Source organism: Pollicipes pollicipes, unplaced genomic scaffold, assembly GCF_011947565.3.
Source record: "Pollicipes pollicipes isolate AB1234 unplaced genomic scaffold, Ppol_2.1 Scaffold_4881;HRSCAF=5763_pilon_pilon_pilon, whole genome shotgun sequence".
Taxonomy (NCBI): Eukaryota; Metazoa; Arthropoda; class Thecostraca; order Pollicipedomorpha; family Pollicipedidae; genus Pollicipes; species Pollicipes pollicipes.
Genome location: NW_023596576.1, coordinates 31,204,069 through 31,214,319, shown reverse-complemented (window position 1 = coordinate 31,214,319; position 10,251 = coordinate 31,204,069). Strand labels below are relative to the sequence as shown.

General features: G+C 55.2%; 1 long non-coding RNA gene across 1 annotated transcript; it reads left to right on the top strand.

The window, feature by feature from the left end:
• Positions 1-4,636: 4,636 nt before the first annotated feature.
• LOC119101510 (uncharacterized) lies at positions 4,637-8,051 on the top strand. The gene is made up of 3 exons (XR_005094572.1): positions 4,637-4,771; positions 5,427-5,552; positions 8,023-8,051. It is a non-coding gene; the product is annotated as an uncharacterized LOC119101510 (long non-coding RNA).
• The last annotated feature ends 2,200 nt before the right edge of the window (positions 8,052-10,251 follow it).

Below are 10,251 nucleotides of genomic sequence, written 5' to 3'. Positions count from 1 at the left end.
AAGAGCTAGAGTTGATAGCTAAGCTTGTTGGGTCCAGCATATAAAGCCTGAAGAGAAATACACCTACATTTATGAACCGGCCAGAGGTGCTTTTCTATTCTGATCACGTTTGAAAGCCCCCGTCATCAAGTTAAGCCGTTAAATTACATCGTCGTGCATGGAGCCAAATAAATCAAAAGCCGGAATAAAGTGAAGTTTGCGAAGTGGGCAACGGCGGTAGCCGTTTGTAGCAAATGGGCTGGGGATTTTTGATTCATGGAATAAGCATGTCCGAGAAAAAACTTTCAACACCGGGTAAATTTGGGGTGATAGGTTTTTCAAGTTTCCATGATGGTTTTCATGCAGCGCCAGTTCAAACGGTATTTCACTGCTAGGTTCTGCTTGACTCCAGCATTGGGGGCCATAGTATTGTATGCGACCTCAGTGAACTCCAGGTGATACAAGTTTAACATCTGTAACGATTCGGAGTTGTGCCAGGAGTCACAGCTTGCAGAATTTCTCAGAGAAGCATTTACCGTTGGATCGCCCACAACCAAGCCTGTGAATGCGTGCCATTCGCACTGACATGGACTGTTCGTACGGCGCTCTGGTGTTCGACAACAGCTCTGACAGTGACTCGCTCGTCGTCGACCACCTTTACGAGACGCTGTTCTCGCATAAGGCGCCGCGCAGGAAGTCAATACTATCAGGGCGGCCGTCAGGAGGCTCGGAGTCGGGGCGCGGGCGTGGCATCCCCCTGTGCAGAGGTCGTCACGTGCCGCCTCACCCTCGGCCGGCCCCGCGGGGACGGCCGCCTGCGGGGCCGCGGCCGGCCCCCAGCGCGCCCTCGGAGGCGGAAAAGTGCCACCGTGAGACGGGGGGAGACCTGGAGGTGGAACTGCCGGCGGCTGTGCAGGCGGTCATCTCGCGCCGTCAGTCGACGCGGGAGCGATTCGCGCGGCCGGCAGCGAGCGGTGCGCGACCTGCAGCGGCGCTGCGGCCAGCCGCCGGCCGCCGGCCGGCCGCGCTGGGTGCCGCCCGCGCTGCTGTATCGGCCGCCGCCACTGCCCGCGCTCCAGCGCCAGCTGCTGGAGCCCGGCGAACTGGCCGACACGGTCCCCGAGCCGCCGCTGCTCACCTACGCTCAGATTGATGAGTTCACCAGCCGGCAGTCGGGGTGCGCTGCTGACGAGGAACGCCCAGATAAGGCGGAGCGTCTCAGAGAGACTGGGGTCTCGGAAAGGCTACCGGCACATTGCATAAGGCGGAGCGTCTCAGGGAGACTGGGGTCTCCGAAAGGCTACCGGCACATTGCATAAGCGCAGCGTCTTATCAGAGATGACCTTCTCGCCACCCATGAATACCAATGCGTCAACATAGCTTTGGAACTGGGGTCACGGGTGCTATCGGTGAGTCAGATACGTCCTGATGTCTTAAGCTCATGGACAGGCGACCTCTAGACTCCTTGATTGGGCTTGATTTCACGGTAATGTACCAGTGTTGGATGCCCTCGTTGTTTGGATTTTTACGGGGATATTTTGATGATGGGCGGACTTGTGTGAGCCCGGAAGACAGTTCCTTAAATGCTAAGCTCGATCAGAAAATTGTTCAAGAATTCTAGCCTCTGGCAGTTTGGAAAAGTTCAAGCTTAGGAAATGGAAAGAATGGAAGACACTAAGTCTTAAGTTTTACATCTTGAACCATCACGACACCGAATATGGCGTGATCTGTTGTAACTTCATTACTTTGACATGCGGGGAGGTAATAATCTAGAATGAAAGGCGTGCCGTTCTATCTGAGAAGTGAGAAGTTAAAAATGCGTTACATCTTCGGCTTATTTAAGAGCGGTTTAGGTGAAAGTAAGTTAAAGATACTTGTTCCGTTGTTTGACAACAATAAATGAGTCAAAGGTAGAGGGTTGCTGATGAGAAATTTATGCCTTGATGTGTGGCATGACAAGGATGTGCTTTACTTTTTTACTTCTTTGCAAACGAGGAAATTATAGATCGTGGGAAGTTTAGCTGTCGCATTTTGAGAATATAAAAACATGTTCAAGAAAAGCAAGTATTGTGCCGGTATTGCTCGATATTCGTGCATGCAACAATGCTGACCACTGGCTCATATGCCAGTGAGGCCGGTGAGCAACCCGAATGAACGGAGGCCAAACGTTGGCATCGTTAGTACCTTTCCTTAAGCTTTATTTACCTATTGGCCAAAGACGGGCCTCTCTTCGATGCACTCATGACGATTCAGGTGTCAGCTTTATTAGTGAACGCAATGTAATCGGTACTGACCTTAGTTAGTCCTAAATGGGTTCTGGATTACGTTTTGCCCTGTATCTGAATCACGGCAAGGTTTGGCGCCTGATTTGTACCCCGACACCTGGTTGGACGTTGCATAAAGCCATAATTTTTGCCCGTCAGGGCATCAAGAAACCTTTTGGTTGACGTGACTCACAAATACTAGAGAAAAATGTATCTTACGCTCTCCTCTGGACATATATTTCCAGGACCGCTGTAAATCTTGTTACGTAGCTTACTCTTAGATCATAATTATTTTTTTCCATCGCGCCTCAAATCCATCGTGACTTCTGTATGCCACGCCCCAGCCGTCACAATCGGATGCCACAGCTTGACAAATGTACGAGCGGACGAACTTTTGGAAGTTTGCCTGTTGAAAGCATGAGCTTTTCTGTTTCGACATGTAATCTTCGTAGGTCAGTACCATATCCTTAACTGCAAATTGTGAGCACAAATTATCCAACTTGCCGTCGCGTACGAAAGCGTAAGCCGCGCTGGACGTGATATCACCTATCACGCTCGGCCATGCTCGGTAGCAGGCTGCGGAGGAAAGCCGCCACAGGAAGCCGAGCCTTGTCGAACTCGCAAACTAGTGAACCGATCGCCGTCAAATCCACGTTTGATTCACAGGTGCAACATGCGTGCCTGCGGTAGGCGAATATATTGGGTTCAAGGTCATGCCGGTTGAACAACAGTTCGGATAAGGTCAGGGGTTATGAGTGGCTAGGAAAACGGACAGTGTGAGGCCCGGTGGGGCCGCTCTCGGCGCCTGGTCACACAGCCGTAATCTGGCCGTGGTGAGGCCCGGTGAGGCCGCTCTCGGCGCCTGGTCACACAGCCATAATCTGGCCGTGGTGAGGCCCGGTGAGGCCGCTCTCGGCGTCTAGCCACACAGCCGTAATCTGGCCGTGGTGAGGCCCGGTGAGGCCGCTCTCGGCGCCTAGTCACACAGCCGTAATCTGGCCGTGGTGAGGCCCGGTGGGGCCGCTCTCGGCGCCTAGTCACACAGCCGTAATCTGGCCGTGGTGAGGCCCGGTGAGGCCGCTCTCGGCGCCTAGTCACACAGCCGTAATCTGGCCGTGGTGAGGCCTGGTGGGGCCGCTCTCGGCGCCTGGTCACACAGCCGTAATCTGGCCGTGGTGAGGCCCGGTGAGGCCGCTCTCGGCGCCTAGTCACACAGCCATAATCTGGCCGTGGTGAGGCCTGGTGGGGCCGCTCTCGGCGCCTGGTCACACAGCCGTAATCTGGCCGTGAACACTCGCTGACGCGCCATTGTCAAAAACGGGTGGCATTGTATGTCAGGTCATGGAAGCAGAATCGAATACAAAAGCAACGCTGCGGCTGCCACGGTCGTTTCAGAACCCATTGCACTGTTCGACGTTAGGTCAGGAGAGAAGATATGGGAACAGTCAGTGCTCTAGCTGCCACGGCTATTCTCCAAAGCTAAACAGCCGATGATGTCGATGTTGTCACAAGCCAATGAGCCCTAACTAAAAGGTCGGCTTGGTTTTTTGTTGCCCGTGGCGAAGTGTTGTGGAAATGTACTTAAAAAGCACAAGCGCTGAACACGAGCACTTCAAGCGTGCTGTCGCCACTTTTCTCAGAACCCATCCAGGGACTGTAACGAATTGTCCGCCTACAGACCCACCGTGGTATGAAACGGATCCTTTGGGGTTATGGTGAACGATGGTGAAATGCCGTGATGTGAAAACAAAGGAAACCAGGGTTTGACTGCCAGCACCGTTTTTAAACCGTATTTCTCGGATCGCCGCGAAACATCCACCACTGAAGGCGCCGTCCTATGGAGTCTGGTGAACTCGTCCTATGCCCAAAGTCTTGAAAACAGGCGCTTCCGGTGTCGCTGTGACGGCCTTCCTTGATGTGAACAGCTGATCGTTCCGAAACATGACCAGCTGGATGCACTTTTCAACGCTTCCAGGTTGGTTGGAAAACCGCTGATTGGAACTTCCAACCAAGTTGTCCTGCCTTGTCCGTGCTCAGAGAAGCTATCGTGGTTATCGTCGCAAAACCCTCAACCATACTTGCGCCGGACTAAAGATAAATTTTGCAAAGGAAAAGCCAGCGCTCTAGCTTCCATGGTCTCTCTCAGAACCCATGGTTACAACTTCCATGAAACATTCACCATTAGATTCACCGTAGTCAAAAGCGTGTGCTCAGAGGTTTTGCCGACCTTGGAGGAATGATACGAACATCCGTGGTATCCAAATCAGAACAGCATTTTTACATCCACACAGTTATTATTCTGCGTGAAATATCGCGTTCGGTTTACAATATAGGTAGCGTACAGCTTTCGTGCGGCGGAGGGCGTGATGTGTCTGTGTCCGCCCGGACAGGACGACCCAGGGGCCGGCTGGAGCTGGGAGGAGCCGTCGGCCGTCGTCACCGTGCAGGACAAGATTCGCGCCTACCGGGAGACGCGCTCGCGCGTGTCCGAATCGGAGCAGCAGGCCCCCGAGCCGGACTTCTTCTCGGTGAGGAGGCCGACGCTGTTGTAACGGGAAGAACACGGCACAACCGACCGGCCTGTGCACTCGAGCTTAAACGTTTGCTGGGGAGAGCACGGGCGTGCGAATAGGCTATGACTACACACATAGTAAAACCATAGCTAACCGGAGTGTTGGGGAGTCTTCCGAAATGGCACTCAGCCTGCAACCACGGACAACTGTCCCTGGAGTTCTTCGTCCCACCAATGCCGGCTCGCGCCATGCAGCGCTCATTTTCAGCTCACTGGGTGGGTGGATACTGTTTCTAATCATATCAAACATCCTGAGCGTGAGCCTGTGTCGCAATGCACTATGGCGATCATTACAACAATACTACGAACACGAATATGTACTGGCTGGACGGTGTTCACCTAGAAACTAGACGGAAGAAGTTGGCTGTGTGGTGGGTGATGGATTATTTTCCGTTCACGGGGCACATCGGGGAAAATTGTCGGTTGTATCTCGCAAAGGACCCGCACCGTTATCCCTAGCGTAGGCCTTGTCCAAATATATGGTAATTGATATGTATGAAGTGCAAGCAATCACATAGGCGCTGTTTTAGTCGGGGTGATCTGAGTGTGCGGATATGAGGTCCAGAGCAGCACCTGACCGCCGATTCGATTGTCTGATTGTTTGACTGCAGGACATGGCTCCGAGCATAAGGCGCTCGCAGAGGGTGCTGGTCGGGTCGGAGGAGCCCTCGGCCGCCGTCGACGCTGCTGGTCTCTCCTCCCGGCTGGCCTACACCGACAGCATGGTGATGCCACAGGTGGGACTCGCTGCTGGTCTCTCCTCCCGGCTAGCCTACACCGACAGCATGGTGATGCCGCAGGTGGGACTCGCTGCTGGTCTCTCCTCCCGGCTAGCCTACACTGGCAGCATGGTGATGCCACAGGTGGGACTCGCTGCAGGTCTCTCCTCCCGGCTGGCTTACACCGACAGCATTGTGATGCTACAGGTGGGACTCGCTGCAGGTCTCTCCTCCCGGCTGGCCTACACCGACAGCATGATGATGCCACAGGTGGGACTCGCTGCAGGTCTCTCCTCCCGGCTGGCCTACACCGACATCATGGTGATGCCACAGGTGGGACTCGCTGCAGGTCACTTCACTGGCCACCACCAGTTGCAGTCTAACCCGGCATGGACGGATATAAAGCCGCCTTTTGGATTACCGAGATTTCTATCTCGAGAACCAGTAAAAACGATTTTGAAGGGTTGAGCCAACGTTTGTCCCCAGACACACTTGGCGCCCAAAAGTGGTTTTGTCACCCAAAAGTCATAGTCACATTACAGGGTCAGGCCGAGTCATGATATTCGGATGCGTATCAGCCTAGCTGGCAGTGGCTCAGACGCCCACGTGGGGGGGCTGGGCGCGCTTTGGGTGTGCACAGCCGCTCGGCGACAACATGGCGTCGTGGTTACGCTGCTCCATGAAATGGTTGGGCGAGGACGACAGCGGTGCATCCTGGCTGTAGAAGACATACCAGGGGATTATCAGATGTGTAATCTGCAGACGTCTTATCCCGGTACCCATTTACTCTGGCGAAACTTGTAAACACTGACCAAGAGTGGATGCCCCACCCACCCTCCTCAGATGGGATGTAAACACCCCATGCGGAGGGCCACGGACCACCAACATCACGCGATCTTCCCGAGACCGGATAAAAAACGGCAAATGATACTCACGTCAAACATGACAGGCAGGCGGCTCAAAACCATTTGGGGTCAGCTGATGATTGATTCTCTCTATTTCGGAGATAGTACCATTGACTCTCCATTTCGGAGACCAGTATCAGTATTAGTATCAGTATATTGGAAACCATCCACATAGTGGCTATTACGGCTTCATATCATAAAGGTGCGGTATGATAAGGCACACACGAAAGGTATACACTAAGATGATACGAGAAGTGGTGAATCAGTTGAAAACAGACCTATCACTGCACAGCGGGTCGTGTGAGATCCGTGGTCGGTGGTCAAAAATCGCATCGCGTATGGCGGTCTTAAACGCGCTCAGTGTTGTGACATGGCGGACGCACGATGGCAGGCGGTTTCAGGCTGCTGGCGGCTCGATACGAAGACGCCCTCCGTGTGGTGGTCAGGCGTTGTCCGCGCAGGTGTAGGCTACCGCTGTCCGGGGCGCGCGTTTGTCAGATCGAAGCAGTGGCGCGCGAGACAAGAAAGGGCGCGGACCTTGTGAGGCGCGCCTGCAACTTTCAGCGCCTTAAACACTGATCACTCAGCGGTGCGCCACCGTTACCTCGTTCCTTGGTCATCCAAGGCGAGCTTGTGCCTGGGAACATTGCGCAGCCATGGAGCGGCGCCAAAGAGGAGGTTATCCACCAAGAGCTGCGGCAAATGTTGAGCATCAGCGCCTCCGGGACGCGGCGTCCAGCTGTTTTATCAGGTACCACCAGACATATAATATTCTAGCATAGTACGTTCCAGATAAGTAACCCGAGTGACTTCACACGGAAAAGTGTCTACACTTGCTTGCTGGCTGATGTTTTCTATCGCATTTGACGACGTTTCCAGAAAAGGCCACTAATGGATATGAAAATGAAACAGGGAATTAAGTATTACCGCCTGTCTCACGTGTCACGTGAGTGAAAAAATCTGCCTCTGCTGGGTCGACAGCGTTGGACGAAAACGGAATGTTCTTAATGCGCGAAGCTTTCTTAACAGCCTCATCATCAATGTGCTGTTAAGGAAGTCAAAGTCACCAGTCATGTCCGTTATCGAAGCGTCAACTCTGCTCATAACGTCTGATCTCACTATGCCGGCCGCTTTTGGTACTGACCCACACTGCTGACCGTATCCGGCTGCCGTCACACTGCTGACCGTATCCGGCTGCCGTCACGCTGCTGACGGTATCTAGCTGCTGTCGCTCCGCTGACGGTGTCCAGCTACTGTCACACTGCTGACGGTGTCCAGCTGCTGTCCTACGCTGGCCGTATCCAGCTGCCGTCACACTGCTGGCGGTATCTAGCTGCTGTCGCTCCGCTGACGGTGTCCAGCTGCTGTCACACTGCTGACGGCGTCCAGCTGCTGTCCTACGCTGGCCGTATCCAGCTGCCGTCACACTGCTGGCAGTACCCAGCTGCTGTCATGCTGCTAACGGTGTCCAGCTACTGTCACACTGCTGACGGCGTCCAGCTGCTGTCACACTACTGACCGTATCCACCTGCCGTCACCACCCGCCGGCTGGGCGCTGACTGTACCTGCCGGCTGCCCGCCAGGCCGCTGAGCTGACCGACTTGGTGGAACCCGAGCGCCTGGGAGGCGGACGACATCCAGCCGGACGCGCTGCAGAGTCACCAGCGCGCGCTGCGGCTGCAGCAGCTGCAGCGTAAGCGGCGAGCAGCGTTCCGGGCCGCCCGTGCGGTGACGCGCCGGCCCCAGCCCCAGCCCACCACGGCCGCCGGCCTGACGTGCAGGCCGCCACCGTCGTACCGCGGGACGAGCGCTCAGATGTGGACGGTTGCCTCTGTTTGCGTGGTCTCATGCGGCTGTTGAGAGAGGAGAATGGTCGGTGGCCTCGGCAGTAGTCGTGTTTCTGTTGCTCGCGGTTGATCCGCGGCACGACGCCCTGCTTGCGTTGTAACGAGAGGGCCGGGACGCGGAGCGTTGTTTTCGAATTCCTTGACCGTCCTGTGGCAATCGCGGCCCCTCGCCGGCGAACCGTGATGTGTGGAAGAGCTTTGTTATCTTGTATGTCGCTGCGACTTTGGGGGCTAGTGGTGTATGTTGATTTGTTCCATGAAAACATGAACAAAGGCAGTTATCAAGGAGTCATCGCCGAAATGCCGATTGAGTGTAATCCAGCCTGGGGGAGTCGGCTGGGGTGGCGCAAGAAAACGATTAAAAGAAGCAAAAAAGAGAGGGTAACAACCCTCTAGTATTCTGCACAGCTGACAAGAAGCGAAGTTGCGCCCAACATATACGGCTTCATTGGTTTCCACTCATTACTGATCCTTATTTTGGCGATTAATCCCACTAGTTTGATAAAGACAGCCACCACCAAGGTAAAAGAAGAACGTGTGGTCCTTGCCGTGGTTGATTCTCGTAGGCGCAGGCACGGGGCGGCGAGTGGCGAAGCGAAATGGGGTGCTTCGCCACCCGGAGTGGCGAAGCATCCCATATTGGGGAATGCTGAACATGAAACGTACGTTGGCGCACGGAGAGGGTCAACTTCAGAATCAGTTTCGGAACCTCCGCCCCTCCCCTCCTCTTCGGTTTCAGCGTTGCTCCACCTATTATCACTTGACCTTTGATTTGAATTGTGATTATTACATTTTGCATGGTTGTCGTCAGACCCTCAACCACCAGGTTGCCAATGGAATCCGAGATGGCGTGTCGGCATTCGCCCCGCAAACAGCACTCCAGAATTTATAATACAGCTGCTCTATCAAAACCTCGTCTTCGAGCCTGTCTCGCACTGAAGGGCGAATGTAAGCAGCGGCACCATGAAAGTGCGCGGTTCGAACGCTGGCCATCTGCCAACAGACCATAGACGCCTTGGGAGATTGGCGAGGCGCGCATGACTGCATCACCGTGTTTACGTATCTGGTTTGCTCGCCGTGCACTGAGCGCTGAAAAGGCGGTGATCAAACCGCTCCATCGACCAGCGACTGGGTCCCACGGGCTCGCCGCCGTCGTGCCGCAGGGGCCGGCTGCCGTTCACACGGGGCGGGCCGGCAGTCGCGTTGCGCTGTAACCCACGGGTACAGCGCAACGTCAAGGCGTGGCGTTGCTGGGCGGGGCAGCGTCAACGTACGGCGTCAAGCACACCGCGCTGCCGCTGTTGGGCCGGGTTTGCGCGGCGGCCGCGCACACCTCTAGCCTGCAGGGCTGGAGGCCGCCGCGGAACTCCCGGGCAAGTCCGCGGTCTGCACGGCGATCCCATGTTCTACTGCCAGAACCGACCGGCGCGGGAGCGACGTCCCCTGTGCCGACCGCCTGCGAGGCAGACTGAGCTGCTGTCCTGCGGCGCGGCGTCGTCTCTTCCCGCCCAACGGTGAGTGCCTGGTCTTGTTTGGGGCGTTGCAATCCGCTGGGAGACGGGTGGGGCGCCATGCGGTGACCTTGGGATCGCTGGAGTGCGAGCCGGCGGAAGCAGTACCGTGTGTTTGATGGTCTGGTCACGTGGTGCCGTACGTGCCGATCGCTTGATCCAGATTTTCGCAGGTTTGAAAGGTGTCATTTTTGGCAGTATTTCTTTTGGGGGGCGTGGAAGCAAGGTTTTCTGTCCTCTACGACGCCTATCAGTGTTCCCCACTGAAGTTTTTCACCATTTTAGCGGCGTTTGTAGTATGTTCACTGCCGCACGAGCGCAAAGGCGCACCCAGAGCTTGGCAAGGGGAGCAGGTTGGTAAAGCCCCCCCCCCAAAAAAAATCGACGGATATGATCCATTGTTAATTGAGGACGTGTTTTCTGATGCGCACAATCTCTCTCTCCTCTCTCTCTC